The sequence below is a fragment of the Orcinus orca genome, chromosome 19 (genome assembly GCF_937001465.1).
Source record: "Orcinus orca chromosome 19, mOrcOrc1.1, whole genome shotgun sequence".
Lineage (NCBI taxonomy): Eukaryota > Metazoa > Chordata > Mammalia > Artiodactyla > Delphinidae > Orcinus > Orcinus orca.
In genome coordinates this window covers 59,788,293-59,807,755 of record NC_064577.1, presented here as the reverse complement: position 1 = coordinate 59,807,755, position 19,463 = coordinate 59,788,293, and positions in this window count along the sequence as shown.

Sequence of the window (19,463 nt, the reverse complement as noted above, 5' to 3'; positions counted from 1 at the left end):
ATTCAAAGCAGAGTGTTATCACATGGCAGCTCACACGAGGGCCATGACAAAGTCTTCCTGAGCACTTGGCACTCGGCAGCAATGTTGTCCTGAGGCCGGTCGAGGTCTCCGGAAATGTAGCTCTCCTCAAGGAACGTACAGTGTGTTGCCCGTCTCTAGGCACGCACAGAGGGCCTCCAAGGGATCAACAAATGGGACTCCTCGAAGTTTCGCAGCCGGCGCACAGGGCTCTGGAGGTACTCAGTGAACTTGGAGGGGAAATGATGCATACACGAGAGGACTCGGAGTCCTCAGAAGTGGTTCTTCCTTTATAATAAAGCATATGAGCGACTAGGAACTCATGGAAAGAGCTGCCTGCCTCCGTATCTACATGGGTACTAAGGGCCTGAACTGGAGGCAAGTTCACACGTTGAGTCTCCTTTTAGTGCTAGAGCTTGTCAGGCTGACCACACCGCAGTCACGGAAGCACCTGGTTTAGACAGCAAATTCATTTTCTCCCCAGAAGCGTTCCTACGGGGTTTACAGGCGTATCAAGTGCAGGGGATGTCAGGCAGCTTCAAGGCAGCATGAATGCAGCCTTCAAAATGGGAAAGCAAGGCTAGTTCCAGCAGGCCCCCTTTTCCATGGGCACACTCAGCATACCCCACTGTGGTTTCTAACAAGTCCAAAGAGACGCAGGTTACCCTGTGTGTCTTTCCCTGAATCAGCTTCTCGAAGTAGAGTGTTCTGCATCAAGCGAACTGCCTCAACCAAGGAACGCCGTAGCTGCTCCCCTGGGCCTGTGGCTATTCAAAAGCCTGCAGTGCCACAGGAAGAACAGGACTGAAAGTGCAGTCAGAACGCAAGCCGACTTCCTCTAGGAGGCACGGTGATTTCAGGCAGGAGGTCCTAGATGGAATGCGAAGCCGAGGGTTACTCTGAGTGCGGCTCAGACTAAGGCAACGCCCAAGACTTCTACGCCATGTGGGACTGGCCAGAACGGTGTTTGTGAACGTGCCCGAGGGCTGAGGAAGTTAAGACGCTTCAAAAGAGAGTGCAGTGCGTTTCCCTATGCTCGGCATGCACAGAGGGGCTCTAAAGGGCTACGGGACTGGATGTTGCTCAGCAGACCCAGGTGCGCCTGGGGGTACTCAGTGTTCCTGCCGGCAACAGGGTGCCCACGCTAGCCTCCTAGGTGTCCAGAGAACTGTGCTGCCGTTAAAGGCACGCAGAGCACAGGCCACCGGCTCATGGGAACTGCTGCACGCCTCCGCTTCTGCACGGCAAATCAGGGCCTTACTTCCAGGCATGTGTTTCTGCTGGGTGTGCCGTCAGCGACACCGCATGGCAAGATGCTGACTTTCTCCTCGAGCAGAGTGACTCCAGGTACGAGGGCCTCGAAGCATTCAAAGCAGAGTGTTATCACATGGCAGCTCACACGAGGTCCATGACAAAGTCTTCCTGAGCACTTGGCACTCGGCAGCAATGTTGTCCTGAGGCCGGTCGAGGTCTCCGGAAATGTAGCTCTCCTCAAGGAACGTACAGTGTGTTGCCCGTCTCTAGGCACGAACAGAGGGCCTCCAAGGGATCAACAAATGGGACTCCTCGAAGTTTCGCAGCCGGCGCACAGGGCTCTGGAGGTACTCAGTGAACTTGGAGGGGAAATGATGCATACACGAGAGGACTCGGAGTCCTCAGAAGTGGTTCTTCCTTTATAATAAAGCATATGAGCGACTAAGAACTCATGGAAAGAGCTGCCTGCCTCCGTATCTACATGGGTACTAAGGGCCTGAACTGGAGGCAAGTTCACACGTTGAGTTTCCTTTTAGTGCTAGAGCTTGTCAGGCTGACCACACCGCAGTCACGGAAGCACCTGGTTTAGACAGCAAATTCATTTTCTCCCCAGAAGCGTTCCTACGGGGTTTACAGGCGTATCAAGTGCAGGGGATGTCAGGCAGCTTCAAGGCAGCATGAATGCAGCCTTCAAAATGGGAAAGCAAGGCTAGTTCCAGCAGGCCCCCTTTTCCATGGGCACACTCAGCATACCCCACTGTGGTTTCTAACAAGTCCAAAGAGACGCAGGTTACCCTGTGTGTCTTTCCCTGAATCAGCTTCTCGAAGTAGAGTGTTCTGCATCAGGCGAACTGCCTCAACCAAGGAACGCCGTAGCTGCTCCCCTGGGCCTGTGGCTATTCAAAAGCCTGCAGTGCCACAGGAAGAACAGGACTGAAAGTGCAGTCAGAACGCAAGCCGACTTCCTCTAGGAGGCACGGTGATTTCAGGCAGGAGGTCCTAGATGGAATGCGAAGCCGAGGGTTACTCTGAGTGCGGCTCAGACTAAGGCAACGCCGAAGACTTCTACGCCATGTGGGACTGGCCAGAACGGTGTTTGTGAACGTGCCCGAGGGCTGAGGAAATTAAGACGCTTCAAAAGAGAGTGCAGTGCGTTTCCCTATGCTCGGCATGCACAGAGGGGCTCTAAAGGGCTACGGGACTGGATGTTGCTCAGCAGACCCAGGTGCGCCTGGGGGTACTCAGTGTTCCTGCCGGCAACAGGGTGCCCACGCTAGCCTCCTAGGTGTCCAGAGAACTGTGCTGCCGTTAAAGGCACGCAGAGCACAGGCCACCGGCTCATGGGAACTGCTGCACGCCTCCGCTTCTGCACGGCAAATCAGGGCCTTACTTCCAGGCATGTGTTTCTGCTGGGTGTGCCGTCGGCGACACCGCATGGCAAGATGCTGACTTTCTCCTCGAGCAGAGTGACTCCAGGTACGAGGGCCTCGAAGCATTCAAAGCAGAGTGTTATCACATGGCAGCTCACACGAGGGCCATGACAAAGTCTTCCTGAGCACTTGGCACTCGGCAGCAATGTTGTCCTGAGGCCGGTCGAGGTCTCCGGAAATGTAGCTCTCCTCAAGGAACGTACAGTGTGTTGCCCGTCTCTAGGCACGCACAGAGGGCCTCCAAGGGATCAACAAATGGGACTCCTCGAAGTTTCGCAGCCGGCGCACAGGGCTCTGGAGGTACTCAGTGAACTTGGAGGGGAAATGATGCATACACGAGAGGACTCGGAGTCCTCAGAAGTGGTTCTTCCTTTATAATAAAGCATATGAGCGACTAGGAACTCATGGAAAGAGCTGCCTGCCTCCGTATCTACATGGGTACTAAGGGCCTGAACTGGAGGCAAGTTCACACGTTGAGTCTCCTTTTAGTGCTAGAGCTTGTCAGGCTGACCACACCGCAGTCACGGAAGCACCTGGTTTAGACAGCAAATTCATTTTCTCCCCAGAAGCGTTCCTACGGGGTTTACAGGCGTATCAAGTGCAGGGGATGTCAGGCAGCTTCAAGGCAGCATGAATGCAGCCTTCAAAATGGGAAAGCAAGGCTAGTTCCAGCAGGCCCCCTTTTCCATGGGCACACTCAGCATACCCCACTGTGGTTTCTAACAAGTCCAAAGAGACGCAGGTTACCCTGTGTGTCTTTCCCTGAATCAGCTTCTCGAAGTAGAGTGTTCTGCATCAAGCGAACTGCCTCAACCAAGGAACGCCGTAGCTGCTCCCCTGGGCCTGTGGCTATTCAAAAGCCTGCAGTGCCACAGGAAGAACAGGACTGAAAGTGCAGTCAGAACGCAAGCCGACTTCCTCTAGGAGGCACGGTGATTTCAGGCAGGAGGTCCTAGATGGAATGCGAAGCCGAGGGTTACTCTGAGTGCGGCTCAGACTAAGGCAACGCCCAAGACTTCTACGCCATGTGGGACTGGCCAGAACGGTGTTTGTGAACGTGCCCGAGGGCTGAGGAAATTAAGACGCTTCAAAAGAGAGTGCAGTGCGTTTCCCTATGCTCGGCATGCACAGAGGGGCTCTAAAGGGCTACGGGACTGGATGTTGCTCAGCAGACCCAGGTGCGCCTGGGGGTACTCAGTGTTCCTGCCGGCAACAGGGTGCCCACGCTAGCCTCCTAGGTGTCCAGAGAACTGTGCTGCCGTTAAAGGCACGCAGAGCACAGGCCACCGGCTCATGGAAACTGCTGCACGCCTCCGCTTCTGCACGGCAAATCAGGGCCTTACTTCCAGGCATGTGTTTCTGCTGGGTGTGCCGTCAGCGACACCGCATGGCAAGATGCTGACTTTCTCCTCGAGCAGAGTGACTCCAGGTACGAGGGCCTCGAAGCATTCAAAGCAGAGTGTTATCACATGGCAGCTCACACGAGGGCCATGACAAAGTCTTCCTGAGCACTTGGCACTCGGCAGCAATGTTGTCCTGAGGCCGGTCGAGGTCTCCGGAAATGTAGCTCTCCTCAAGGAACGTACAGTGTTGCCCGTCTCTAGGCACGCACAGAGGGCCTCCAAGGGATCAACAAATGGGACTCCTTGAAGTTTCGCAGCCGGCGCACAGGGCTCTGGAGGTACTCAGTGAACTTGGAGGGGAAATGATGCATACACGAGAGGACTCGGAGTCCTCAGAAGTGGTTCTTCCTTTATAATAAAGCATATGAGCGACTAGGAACTCATGGAAAGAGCTGCATGCCTCCGTATCTACATGGGTACTAAGGGCCTGAACTGGAGGCAAGTTCACACGTTGAGTCTCCTTTTAGTGCTAGAGCTTGTCAGGCTGACCACACCGCAGTCACGGAAGCACCTGGTTTAGACAGCAAATTCATTTTCTCCCCAGAAGCGTTCCTACGGGTTTTACAGGCGTATCAAGTGCAGGGGATGTCAGGCAGCTTCAAGGCAGCATGAATGCAGCCTTCAAAATGGGAAAGCAAGGCTAGTTCCAGCAGGCCCCCTTTTCCATGGGCACACTCAGCATACCCCACTGTGGTTTCTAACAAGTCCAAAGAGACGCAGGTTACCCTGTGTGTCTTTCCCTGAATCAGCTTCTCGAAGTAGAGTGTTCTGCATCAAGCGAACTGCCTCAACCAAGGAACGCCGTAGCTGCTCCCCTGGGCCTGTGGCTATTCAAAAGCCTGCAGTGCCACAGGAAGAACAGGACTGAAAGTGCAGTCAGAACGCAAGCCGACTTCCTCTAGGAGGCACGGTGATTTCAGGCAGGAGGTCCTAGATGGAATGCGAAGCCGAGGGTTACTCTGAGTGCGGCTCAGACTAAGGCAACGCCCAAGACTTCTACGCCATGTGGGACTGGCCAGAACGGTGTTTGTGAACGTGCCCGAGGGCTGAGGAAATTAAGACGCTTCAAAAGAGAGTGCAGTGCGTTTCCCTATGCTCGGCATGCACAGAGGGGCTCTAAAGGGCTACGGGACTGGATGTTGCTCAGCAGACCCAGGTGCGCCTGGGGGTACTCAGTGTTCCTGCCGGCAACAGGGTGCCCACGCTAGCCTCCTAGGTGTCCAGAGAACTGTGCTGCCGTTAAAGGCACGCAGAGCACAGGCCACCGGCTCATGGAAACTGCTGCACGCCTCCGCTTCTGCACGGCAAATCAGGGCCTTACTTCCAGGCATGTGTTTCTGCTGGGTGTGCCGTCAGCGACACCGCATGGCAAGATGCTGACTTTCTCCTCGAGCAGAGTGACTCCAGGTACGAGGGCCTCGAAGCATTCAAAGCAGAGTGTTATCACATGGCAGCTCACACGAGGCCCATGACAAAGTCTTCCTGAGCACCTGGCACTCGGCAGCAATGTTGTCCTGAGGCCGGTCGAGGTCTCCGGTAATGTAGCTCTCCTCAAGGAACGTACAGTGTGTTGCCCGTCTCTAGGCACGCACAGAGGGCCTCCAAGGGATCAACAAATGGGACTCCTCGAAGTTTCGCAGCCGGCGCACAGGGCTCTGGAGGTACTCAGTGAACTTGGAGGGGAAATGATGCATACACGAGAGGACTCGGAGTCCTCAGAAGTGGTTCTTCCTTTATAATAAAGCATATGAGCGACTAGGAACTCATGGAAAGAGCTGCATGCCTCCGTATCTACATGGGTACTAAGGGCCTGAACTGGAGGCAAGTTCACACGTTGAGTTTCCTTTTAGTGCTAGAGCTTGTCAGGCTGACCACACCGCAGTCACGGAAGCACCTGGTTTAGACAGCAAATTCATTTTCTCCCCAGAAGCGTTCCTACGGGGTTTACAGGCGTATCAAGTGCAGGGGATGTCAGGCAGCTTCAAGGCAGCATGAATGCAGCCTTCAAAATGGGAAAGCAAGGCTAGTTCCAGCAGGCCCCCTTTTCCATGGGCACACTCAGCATACCCCACTGTGGTTTCTAACAAGTCCAAAGAGACGCAGGTTACCCTGTGTGTCTTTCCCTGAATCAGCTTCTCGAAGTAGAGTGTTCTGCATCAGGCGAACTGCCTCAACCAAGGAACGCCGTAGCTGCTCCCCTGGGCCTGTGGCTATTCAAAAGCCTGCAGTGCCACAGGAAGAACAGGACTGAAAGTGCAGTCAGAACGCAAGCCGACTTCCTCTAGGAGGCACGGTGATTTCAGGCAGGAGGTCCTAGATGGAATGCGAAGCCGAGGGTTACTCTGAGTGCGGCTCAGACTAAGGCAACGCCCAAGACTTCTACGCCATGTGGGACTGGCCAGAACGGTGTTTGTGAACGTGCCCGAGGGCTGAGGAAATTAAGACGCTTCAAAAGAGAGTGCAGTGCGTTTCCCTATGCTCGGCATGCACAGAGGGGCTCTAAAGGGCTACGGGACTGGATGTTGCTCAGCAGACCCAGGTGCGCCTGGGGGTACTCAGTGTTCCTGCCGGCAACAGGGTGCCCACGCTAGCCTCCTAGGTGTCCAGAGAACTGTGCTGCCGTTAAAGGCACGCAGAGCACAGGCCACCGGCTCATGGGAACTGCTGCACGCCTCCGCTTCTGCACGGCAAATCAGGGCCTTACTTCCAGGCATGTGTTTCTGCTGGGTGTGCCGTCAGCGACACCGCATGGCAAGATGCTGACTTTCTCCTCGAGCAGAGTGACTCCAGGTACGAGGGCCTCGAAGCATTCAAAGCAGAGTGTTATCACATGGCAGCTCACACGAGGGCCATGACAAAGTCTTCCTGAGCACCTGGCACTCGGCAGCAATGTTGTCCTGAGGCCGGTCGAGGTCTCCGGAAATGTAGCTCTCCTCAAGGAACGTACAGTGTGTTGCCCGTCTCTAGGCACGCACAGAGGGCCTCCAAGGGATCAACAAATGGGACTCCTCGAAGTTTCGCAGCCGGCGCACAGGGCTCTGGAGGTACTCAGTGAACTTGGAGGGGAAATGATGCATACACGAGAGGACTCGGAGTCCTCAGAAGTGGTTCTTCCTTTATAATAAAGCATATGAGCGACTAGGAACTCATGGAAAGAGCTGCATGCCTCCGTATCTACATGGGTACTAAGGGCCTGAACTGGAGGCAAGTTCACACGTTGAGTTTCCTTTTAGTGCTAGAGCTTGTCAGGCTGACCACACCGCAGTCACGGAAGCACCTGGTTTAGACAGCAAATTCATTTTCTCCCCAGAAGCGTTCCTACGGGGTTTACAGGCGTATCAAGTGCAGGGGATGTCAGGCAGCTTCAAGGCAGCATGAATGCAGCCTTCAAAATGGGAAAGCAAGGCTAGTTCCAGCAGGCCCCCTTTTCCATGGGCACACTCAGCATACCCCACTGTGGTTTCTAACAAGTCCAAAGAGACGCAGGTTACCCTGTGTGTCTTTCCCTGAATCAGCTTCTCGAAGTAGAGTGTTCTGCATCAAGCGAACTGCCTCAACCAAGGAACGCCGTAGCTGCTCCCCTGGGCCTGTGGCTATTCAAAAGCCTGCAGTGCCACAGGAAGAACAGGACTGAAAGTGCAGTCAGAACGCAAGCCGACTTCCTCTAGGAGGCACGGTGATTTCAGGCAGGAGGTCCTAGATGGAATGCGAAGCCGAGGGTTACTCTGAGTGCGGCTCAGACTAAGGCAACGCCCAAGACTTCTACGCCATGTGGGACTGGCCAGAACGGTGTTTGTGAACGTGCCCGAGGGCTGAGGAAGTTAAGACGCTTCAAAAGAGAGTGCAGTGCGTTTCCCTATGCTCGGCATGCACAGAGGGGCTCTAAAGGGCTACGGGACTGGATGTTGCTCAGCAGACCCAGGTGCGCCTGGGGGTACTCAGTGTTCCTGCCGGCAACAGGGTGCCCACGCTAGCCTCCTAAGTGTCCAGAGAACTGTGCTGCCGTTAAAGGCACGCAGAGCACAGGCCACCGGCTCATGGGAACTGCTGCACGCCTCCGCTTCTGCACGGCAAATCAGGGCCTTACTTCCAGGCATGTGTTTCTGCTGGGTGTGCCGTCAGCGACACCGCATGGCAAGATGCTGACTTTCTCCTCGAGCAGAGTGACTCCAGGTACGAGGGCCTCGAAGCATTCAAAGCAGAGTGTTATCACATGGCAGCTCACACGAGGGCCATGACAAAGTCTTCCTGAGCACCTGGCACTCGGCAGCAATGTTGTCCTGAGGCCGGTCGAGGTCTCCGGAAATGTAGCTCTCCTCAAGGAACGTACAGTGTGTTGCCCGTCTCTAGGCACGCACAGAGGGCCTCCAAGGGATCAACAAATGGGACTCCTCGAAGTTTCGCAGCCGGCGCACAGGGCTCTGGAGGTACTCAGTGAACTTGGAGGGGAAATGATGCATACACGAGAGGACTCGGAGTCCTGAGAAGTGGTTCTTCCTTTATAATAAAGCATATGAGCGACTAGGAACTCATGGAAAGAGCTGCATGCCTCCGTATCTACATGGGTACTAAGGGCCTGAACTGGAGGCAAGTTCACACGTTGAGTTTCCTTTTAGTGCTAGAGCTTGTCAGGCTGACCACACCGCAGTCACGGAAGCACCTGGTTTAGACAGCAAATTCATTTTCTCCCCAGAAGCGTTCCTACAGGGTTTACAGGCGTATCAAGTGCAGGGGATGTCAGGCAGCTTCAAGGCAGCATGAATGCAGCCTTCAAAATGGGAAAGCAAGGCTAGTTCCAGCAGGCCCCCTTTTCCATGGGCACACTCAGCATACCCCACTGTGGTTTCTAACAAGTCCAAAGAGACGCAGGTTACCCGGTGTGTCTTTCCCTGAATCAGCTTCTCGAAGTAGAGTGTTCTGCATCAAGCGAACTGCCTCAACCAAGGAACGCCGTAGCTGCTCCCCTGGGCCTGTGGCTATTCAAAAGCCTGCAGTGCCACAGGAAGAACAGGACTGAAAGTGCAGTCAGAACGCAAGCCGACTTCCTCTAGGAGGCACGGTGATTTCAGGCAGGAGGTCCTAGATGGAATGCGAAGCCGAGGGTTACTCTGAGTGCGGCTCAGACTAAGGCAACGCCCAAGACTTCTACGCCATGTGGGACTGGCCAGAACGGTGTTTGTGAACGTGCCCGAGGGCTGAGGAAGTTAAGACGCTTCAAAAGAGAGTGCAGTGCGTTTCCCTATGCTCGGCATGCACAGAGGGGCTCTAAAGGGCTACGGGACTGGATGTTGCTCAGCAGACCCAGGTGCGCCTGGGGGTACTCAGTGTTCCTGCCGGCAACAGGTTGCCCACGCTAGCCTCCTAGGTGTCCAGAGAACTGTGCTGCCGTTAAAGGCACGCAGAGCACAGGCCACCGGCTCATGGGAACTGCTGCACGCCTCCGCTTCTGCACGGCAAATCAGGGCCTTACTTCCAGGCATGTGTTTCTGCTGGGTGTGCCGTCAGCGACACCGCATGGCAAGATGCTGACTTTCTCCTCGAGCAGAGTGACTCCAGGTACGAGGGCCTCGAAGCATTCAAAGCAGAGTGTTATCACATGGCAGCTCACACGAGGGCCATGACAAAGTCTTCCTGAGCACCTGGCACTCGGCAGCAATGTTGTCCTGAGGCCGGTCGAGGTCTCCGGAAATGTAGCTCTCCTCAAGGAACGTACAGTGTGTTGCCCGTCTCTAGGCACGCACAGAGGGCCTCCAAGGGATCAACAAATGGGACTCCTCGAAGTTTCGCAGCCGGCGCACAGGGCTCTGGAGGTACTCAGTGAACTTGGAGGGGAAATGATGCATACACGAGAGGACTCGGAGTCCTCAGAAGTGGTTCTTCCTTTATAATAAAGCATATGAGCGACTAGGAACTCATGGAAAGAGCTGCATGCCTCCGTATCTACATGGGTACTAAGGGCCTGAACTGGAGGCAAGTTCACACGTTGAGTGTCCTTTTAGTGCTAGAGCTTGTCAGGCTGACCACACCGCAGTCACGGAAGCACCTGGTTTAGACAGCAAATTCATTTTCTCCCCAGAAGCGTTCCTACAGGGTTTACAGGCGTATCAAGTGCAGGGGATGTCAGGCAGCTTCAAGGCAGCATGAATGCAGCCTTCAAAATGGGAAAGCAAGGCTAGTTCCAGCAGGCCCCCTTTTCCATGGGCACACTCAGCATACCCCACTGTGGTTTCTAACAAGTCCAAAGAGACGCAGGTTACCCGGTGTGTCTTTCCCTGAATCAGCTTCTCGAAGTAGAGTGTTCTGCATCAGGCGAACTGCCTCAACCAAGGAACGCCGTAGCTGCTCCCCTGGGCCTGTGGCTATTCAAAAGCCTGCAGTGCCACAGGAAGAACAGGACTGAAAGTGCAGTCAGAACGCAAGCCGACTTCCTCTAGGAGGCACGGTGATTTCAGGCAGGAGGTCCTAGATGGAATGCGAAGCCGAGGGTTACTCTGAGTGCGGCTCAGACTAAGGCAACGCCCAAGACTTCTACGCCATGTGGGACTGGCCAGAACGGTGTTTGTGAACGTGCCCGAGGGCTGAGGAAATTAAGACGCTTCAAAAGAGAGTGCAGTGCGTTTCCCTATGCTCGGCATGCACAGAGGGGCTCTAAAGGGCTACGGGACTGGATGTTGCTCAGCAGACCCAGGTGCGCCTGGGGGTACTCAGTGTTCCTGCCGGCAACAGGGTGCCCACGCTAGCCTCCTAGGTGTCCAGAGAACTGTGCTGCCGTTAAAGGCACGCAGAGCACAGGCCACCGGCTCATGGGAACTGCTGCACGCCTCCGCTTCTGCACGGCAAATCAGGGCCTTACTTCCAGGCATGTGTTTCTGCTGGGTGTGCCGTCAGCGACACCGCATGGCAAGATGCTGACTTTCTCCTCGAGCAGAGTGACTCCAGGTACGAGGGCCTCGAAGCATTCAAAGCAGAGTGTTATCACATGGCAGCTCACACGAGGGCCATGACAAAGTCTTCCTGAGCACCTGGCACTCGGCAACAATGTTGTCCTGAGGCCGGTCGAGGTCTCTGGAAATGTAGCTCTCCTCAAGGAACGTACAGTGTGTTGCCCGTCTCTCGGCACGCACAGAGGGCCTCCAAGGGATCAACAAATGGGACTCCTCGAAGTTTCGCAGCCGGCGCACAGGGCTCTGGAGGTACTCAGTGAACTTGGAGGGGAAATGATGCATACACGAGAGGACTCGGAGTCCTCAGAAGTGGTTCTTCCTTTATAATAAAGCATATGAGCGACTAGGAACTCATGGAAAGAGCTGCATGCCTCCGTATCTACATGGGTACTAAGGGCCTGAACTGGAGGCAAGTTCACACGTTGAGTTTCCTTTTAGTGCTAGAGCTTGTCAGGCTGACCACACCGCAGTCACGGAAGCACCTGGTTTAGACAGCAAATTCATTTTCTCCCCAGAAGCGTTCCTACAGGGTTTACAGGCGTATCAAGTGCAGGGGATGTCAGGCAGCTTCAAGGCAGCATGAATGCAGCCTTCAAAATGGGAAAGCAAGGCTAGTTCCAGCAGGCCCCCTTTTCCATGGGCACACTCAGCATACCCCACTGTGGTTTCTAACAAGTCCAAAGAGACGCAGGTTACCCGGTGTGTCTTTCCCTGAATCAGCTTCTCGAAGTAGAGTGTTCTGCATCAGGCGAACTGCCTCAACCAAGGAACGCCGTAGCTGCTCCCCTGGGCCTGTGGCTATTCAAAAGCCTGCAGTGCCACAGGAAGAACAGGACTGAAAGTGCAGTCAGAACGCAAGCCGACTTCCTCTAGGAGGCACGGTGATTTCAGGCAGGAGGTCCTAGATGGAATGCGAAGCCGAGGGTTACTCTGAGTGCGGCTCAGACTAAGGCAACGCCCAAGACTTCTACGCCATGTGGGACTGGCCAGAACGGTGTTTGTGAACGTGCCCGAGGGCTGAGGAAATTAAGACGCTTCAAAAGAGAGTGCAGTGCGTTTCCCTATGCTCGGCATGCACAGAGGGGCTCTAAAGGGCTACGGGACTGGATGTTGCTCAGCAGACCCAGGTGCGCCTGGGGGTACTCAGTGTTCCTGCCGGCAACAGGGTGCCCACGCTAGCCTCCTAGGTGTCCAGAGAACTGTGCTGCCGTTAAAGGCACGCAGAGCACAGGCCACCGGCTCATGGGAACTGCTGCACGCCTCCGCTTCTGCACGGCAAATCAGGGCCTTACTTCCAGGCATGTGTTTCTGCTGGGTGTGCCGTCAGCGACACCGCATGGCAAGATGCTGACTTTCTCCTCGAGCAGAGTGACTCCAGGTACGAGGGCCTCGAAGCATTCAAAGCAGAGTGTTATCACATGGCAGCTCACACGAGGGCCATGACAAAGTCTTCCTGAGCACCTGGCACTCGGCAGCAATGTTGTCCTGAGGCCGGTCGAGGTCTCCGGAAATGTAGCTCTCCTCAAGGAACGTACAGTGTGTTGCCCGTCTCTCGGCACGCACAGAGGGCCTCCAAGGGATCAACAAATGGGACTCCTCGAAGTTTCGCAGCCGGCGCACAGGGCTCTGGAGGTACTCAGTGAACTTGGAGGGGAAATGATGCATACACGAGAGGACTCGGAGTCCTCAGAAGTGGTTCTTCCTTTATAATAAAGCATATGAGCGACTAGGAACTCATGGAAAGAGCTGCATGCCTCCGTATCTACATGGGTACTAAGGGCCTGAACTGGAGGCAAGTTCACACGTTGAGTTTCCTTTTAGTGCTAGAGCTTGTCAGGCTGACCACACCGCAGTCACGGAAGCACCTGGTTTAGACAGCAAATTCATTTTCTCCCCAGAAGCGTTCCTACAGGGTTTACAGGCGTATCAAGTGCAGGGGATGTCAGGCAGCTTCAAGGCAGCATGAATGCAGCCTTCAAAATGGGAAAGCAAGGCTAGTTCCAGCAGGCCCCCTTTTCCATGGGCACACTCAGCATACCCCACTGTGGTTTCTAACAAGTCCAAAGAGACGCAGGTTACCCGGTGTGTCTTTCCCTGAATCAGCTTCTCGAAGTAGAGTGTTCTGCATCAGGCGAACTGCCTCAACCAAGGAACGCCGTAGCTGCTCCCCTGGGCCTGTGGCTATTCAAAAGCCTGCAGTGCCACAGGAAGAACAGGACTGAAAGTGCAGTCAGAACGCAAGCCGACTTCCTCTAGGAGGCACGGTGATTTCAGGCAGGAGGTCCTAGATGGAATGCGAAGCCGAGGGTTACTCTGAGTGCGGCTCAGACTAAGGCAACGCCCAAGACTTCTACGCCATGTGGGACTGGCCAGAACGGTGTTTGTGAACGTGCCCGAGGGCTGAGGAAATTAAGACGCTTCAAAAGAGAGTGCAGTGCGTTTCCCTATGCTCGGCATGCACAGAGGGGCTCTAAAGGGCTACGGGACTGGATGTTGCTCAGCAGACCCAGGTGCGCCTGGGGGTACTCAGTGTTCCTGCCGGCAACAGGGTGCCCACGCTAGCCTCCTAGGTGTCCAGAGAACTGTGCTGCCGTTAAAGGCACGCAGAGCACAGGCCACCGGCTCATGGGAACTGCTGCACGCCTCCGCTTCTGCACGGCAAATCAGGGCCTTACTTCCAGGCATGTGTTTCTGCTGGGTGTGCCGTCAGCGACACCGCATGGCAAGATGCTGACTTTCTCCTCGAGCAGAGTGACTCCAGGTACGAGGGCCTCGAAGCATTCAAAGCAGAGTGTTATCACATGGCAGCTCACACGAGGGCCATGACAAAGTCTTCCTGAGCACCTGGCACTCGGCAACAATGTTGTCCTGAGGCCGGTCGAGGTCTCTGGAAATGTAGCTCTCCTCAAGGAACGTACAGTGTGTTGCCCGTCTCTCGGCACGCACAGAGGGCCTCCAAGGGATCAACAAATGGGACTCCTCGAAGTTTCGCAGCCGGCGCACAGGGCTCTGGAGGTACTCAGTGAACTTGGAGGGGAAATGATGCATACACGAGAGGACTCGGAGTCCTCAGAAGTGGTTCTTCCTTTATAATAAAGCATATGAGCGACTAGGAACTCATGGAAAGAGCTGCATGCCTCCGTATCTACATGGGTACTAAGGGCCTGAACTGGAGGCAAGTTCACACGTTGAGTTTCCTTTTAGTGCTAGAGCTTGTCAGGCTGACCACACCGCAGTCACGGAAGCACCTGGTTTAGACAGCAAATTCATTTTCTCCCCAGAAGCGTTCCTACAGGGTTTACAGGCGTATCAAGTGCAGGGGATGTCAGGCAGCTTCAAGGCAGCATGAATGCAGCCTTCAAAATGGGAAAGCAAGGCTAGTTCCAGCAGGCCCCCTTTTCCATGGGCACACTCAGCATACCCCACTGTGGTTTCTAACAAGTCCAAAGAGACGCAGGTTACCCGGTGTGTCTTTCCCTGAATCAGCTTCTCGAAGTAGAGTGTTCTGCATCAGGCGAACTGCCTCAACCAAGGAACGCCGTAGCTGCTCCCCTGGGCCTGTGGCTATTCAAAAGCCTGCAGTGCCACAGGAAGAACAGGACTGAAAGTGCAGTCAGAACGCAAGCCGACTTCCTCTAGGAGGCACGGTGATTTCAGGCAGGAGGTCCTAGATGGAATGCGAAGCCGAGGGTTACTCTGAGTGCGGCTCAGACTAAGGCAACGCCCAAGACTTCTACGCCATGTGGGACTGGCCAGAACGGTGTTTGTGAACGTGCCCGAGGGCTGAGGAAGTTAAGACGCTTCAAAAGAGAGTGCAGTGCGTTTCCCTATGCTCGGCATGCACAGAGGGGCTCTAAAGGGCTACGGGACTGGATGTTGCTCAGCAGACCCAGGTGCGCCTGGGGGTACTCAGTGTTCCTGCCGGCAACAGGGTGCCCACGCTAGCCTCCTAGGTGTCCAGAGAACTGTGCTGCCGTTAAAGGCACGCAGAGCACAGGCCACCGGCTCATGGGAACTGCTGCACGCCTCCGCTTCTGCACGGCAAATCAGGGCCTTACTTCCAGGCATGTGTTTCTGCTGGGTGTGCCGTCAGCGACACCGCATGGCAAGATGCTGACTTTCTCCTCGAGCAGAGTGACTCCAGGTACGAGGGCCTCGAAGCATTCAAAGCAGAGTGTTATCACATGGCAGCTCACACGAGGGCCATGACAAAGTCTTCCTGAGCACCTGGCACTCGGCAACAATGTTGTCCTGAGGCCGGTCGAGGTCTCCGGAAATGTAGCTCTCCTCAAGGAACGTACAGTGTGTTGCCCGTCTCTCGGCACGCACAGAGGGCCTCCAAGGGATCAACAAATGGGACTCCTCGAAGTTTCACAGCCGGCGCACAGGGCTCTGGAGGTACTCAGTGAACTTGGAGGGGAAATGATGCATACACGAGAGGACTCGGAGTCCTCAGAAGTGGTTCTTCCTTTATAATAAAGCATATGAGCGACTAGGAACTCATGGAAAGAGCTGCATGCCTCCGTATCTACATGGGTACTAAGGGCCTGAACTGGAGGCAAGTTCACACGTTGAGTTTCCTTTTAGTGCTAGAGCTTGTCAGGCTGACCACACCGCAGTCACGGAAGCACCTGGTTTAGACAGCAAATTCATTTTCTCCCCAGAAGCGTTCCTACAGGGTTTACAGGCGTATCAAGTGCAGGGGATGTCAGGCAGCTTCAAGGCAGCATGAATGCAGCCTTCAAAATGGGAAAGCAAGGCTAGTTCCAGCAGGCCCCCTTTTCCATGGGCACACTCAGCATACCCCACTGTGGTTTCTAACAAGTCCAAAGAGACGCAGGTTACCCGGTGTGTCTTTCCCTGAATCAGCTTCTCGAAGTAGAGTGTTCTGCATCAGGCGAACTGCCTCAACCAAGGAACGCCGTAGCTGCTCCCCTGGGCCTGTGGCTATTCAAAAGCCTGCAGTGCCACAGGAAGAACAGGACTGAAAGTGCAGTCAGAACGCAAGCCGACTTCCTCTAGGAGGCACGGTGATTTCAGGCAGGAGGTCCTAGATGGAATGCGAAGCCGAGGGTTACTCTGAGTGCGGCTCAGACTAAGGCAACGCCCAAGACTTCTACGCCATGTGGGACTGGCCAGAACGGTGTTTGTGAACGTGTCCGAGGGCTGAGGAAATTAAGACGCTTCAAAAGAGAGTGCAGTGCGTTTCCCTATGCTCGGCATGCACAGAGGGGCTCTAAAGGGCTACGGGACTGGATGTTGCTCAGCAGACCCAGGTGCGCCTGGGGGTACTCAGTGTTCCTGCCGGCAACAGGGTGCCCACGCTAGCCTCCTAGGTGTCCAGAGAACTGTGCTGCCGTTAAAGGCACGCAGAGCACAGGCCACCGGCTCATGGGAACTGCTGCACGCCTCCGCTTCTGCACGGCAAATCAGGGCCTTACTTCCAGGCATGTGTTTCTGCTGGGTGTGCCGTCAGCGACACCGCATGGCAAGATGCTGACTTTCTCCTCGAGCAGAGTGACTCCAGGTACGAGGGCCTCGAAGCATTCAAAGCAGAGTGTTATCACATGGCAGCTCACACGAGGGCCATGACAAAGTCTTCCTGAGCACCTGGCACTCGGCAACAATGTTGTCCTGAGGCCGGTCGAGGTCTCTGGAAATGTAGCTCTCCTCAAGGAACGTACAGTGTGTTGCCCGTCTCTCGGCACGCACAGAGGGCCTCCAAGGGATCAACAAATGGGACTCCTCGAAGTTTCGCAGCCGGCGCACAGGGCTCTGGAGGTACTCAGTGAACTTGGAGGGGAAATGATGCATACACGAGAGGACTCGGAGTCCTCAGAAGTGGTTCTTCCTTTATAATAAAGCATATGAGCGACTAGGAACTCATGGAAAGAGCTGCATGCCTCCGTATCTACATGGGTACTAAGGGCCTGAACTGGAGGCAAGTTCACACGTTGAGTTTCCTTTTAGTGCTAGAGCTTGTCAGGCTGACCACACCGCAGTCACGGAAGCACCTGGTTTAGACAGCAAATTCATTTTCTCCCCAGAAGCGTTCCTACAGGGTTTACAGGCGTATCAAGTGCAGGGGATGTCAGGCAGCTTCAAGGCAGCATGAATGCAGCCTTCAAAATGGGAAAGCAAGGCTAGTTCCAGCAGGCCCCCTTTTCCATGGGCACACTCAGCATACCCCACTGTGGTTTCTAACAAGTCCAAAGAGACGCAGGTTACCCTGTGTGTCTTTCCCTGAATCAGCTTCTCGAAGTAGAGTGTTCTGCATCAAGCGAACTGCCTCAACCAAGGAACGCCGTAGCTGCTCCCCTGGGCCTGTGGCTATTCAAAAGCCTGCAGTGCCACAGGAAGAACAGGACTGAAAGTGCAGTCAGAACGCAAGCCGACTTCCTCTAGGAGGCACGGTGATTTCAGGCAGGAGGTCCTAGATGGAATGCGAAGCCGAGGGTTACTCTGAGTGCGGCTCAGACTAAGGCAACGCCCAAGACTTCTACGCCATGTGGGACTGGCCAGAACGGTGTTTGTGAACGTGCCCGAGGGCTGAGGAAGTTAAGACGCTTCAAAAGAGAGTGCAGTACGTTTCCCTATGCTCGGCATGCACAGAGGGGCTCTAAAGGGCTACGGGACTGGATGTTGCTCAGCAGACCCAGGTGCGCCTGGGGGTACTCAGTGTTCCTGCGGGCAACAGGTTGCCCACGCTAGCCTCCTAGGTGTCCAGAGAACCGTGCTGCCGTTAAAGGCACGCAGAGCACAGGCCACCGGCTCATGGGAACTGCTGCACGCCTCCGCTTCTGCACGGCAAATCAGGGCCTTACTTCCAGGCATGTGTTTCTGCTGGGTGTGCCGTCAGCGACACCGCATGGCAAGATGCTGACTTTCTCCTCGAGCAGAGTGACTCCAGGTACGAGGGCCTCGAAGCATTCAAAGCAGAGTGTTATCACATGGCAGCTCACACGAGGGCCATGACAAAGTCTTCCTGAGCACCTGGCACTCGGCAGCAATGTTGTCCTGAGGCCGGTCGAGGTCTCCGGAAATGTAGCTCTCCTCAAGGAACGTACAGTGTGTTGCCCGTCTCTAGGCACGCACAGAGGGCCTCCAAGGGATCAACAAATGGGACTCCTCGAAGTTTCGCAGCCGGCGCACAGGGCTCTGGAGGTACTCAGTGAACTTGGAGGGGAAATGATGCATACACGAGAGGACTCGGAGTCCTCAGAAGTGGTTCTTCCTTTATAATAAAGCATATGAGCGACTAGGAACTCATGGAAAGAGCTGCATGCCTCCGTATCTACATGGGTACTAAGGGCCTGAACTGGAGGCAAGTTCACACGTTGAGTGTCCTTTTAGTGCTAGAGCTTGTCAGGCTGACCACACCGCAGTCACGGAAGCACCTGGTTTAGACAGCAAATTCATTTTCTCCCCAGAAGCGTTCCTACAGGGTTTACAGGCGTATCAAGTGCAGGGGATGTCAGGCAGCTTCAAGGCAGCATGAATGCAGCCTTCAAAATGGGAAAGCAAGGCTAGTTCCAGCAGGCCCCCTTTTCCATGGGCACACTCAGCATACCCCACTGTGGTTTCTAACAAGTCCAAAGAGACGCAGGTTACCCGGTGTGTCTTTCCCTGAATCAGCTTCTCGAAGTAGAGTGTTCTGCATCAGGCGAACTGCCTCAACCAAGGAACGCCGTAGCTGCTCCCCTGGGCCTGTGGCTATTCAAAAGCCTGCAGTGCCACAGGAAGAACAGGACTGAAAGTGCAGTCAGAACGCAAGCCGACTTCCTCTAGGAGGCACGGTGATTTCAGGCAGGAGGTCCTAGATGGAATGCGAAGCCGAGGGTTACTCTGAGTGCGGCTCAGACTAAGGCAACGCCCAAGACTTCTACGCCATGTGGGACTGGCCAGAACGGTGTTTGTGAACGTGCCCGAGGGCTGAGGAAATTAAGACGCTTCAAAAGAGAGTGCAGTGCGTTTCCCTATGCTCGGCATGCACAGAGGGGCTCTAAAGGGCTACGGGACTGGATGTTGCTCAGCAGACCCAGGTGCGCCTGGGGGTACTCAGTGTTCCTGCCGGCAACAGGGTGCCCACGCTAGCCTCCTAGGTGTCCAGAGAACTGTGCTGCCGTTAAAGGCACGCAGAGCACAGGCCACCGGCTCATGGGAACTGCTGCACGCCTCCGCTTCTGCACGGCAAATCAGGGCCTTACTTCCAGGCATGTGTTTCTGCTGGGTGTGCCGTCAGCGACACCGCATGGCAAGATGCTGACTTTCTCCTCGAGCAGAGTGACTCCAGGTACGAGGGCCTCGAAGCATTCAAAGCAGAGTGTTATCACATGGCAGCTCACACGAGGGCCATGACAAAGTCTTCCTGAGCACCTGGCACTCGGCAGCAATGTTGTCCTGAGGCCGGTCGA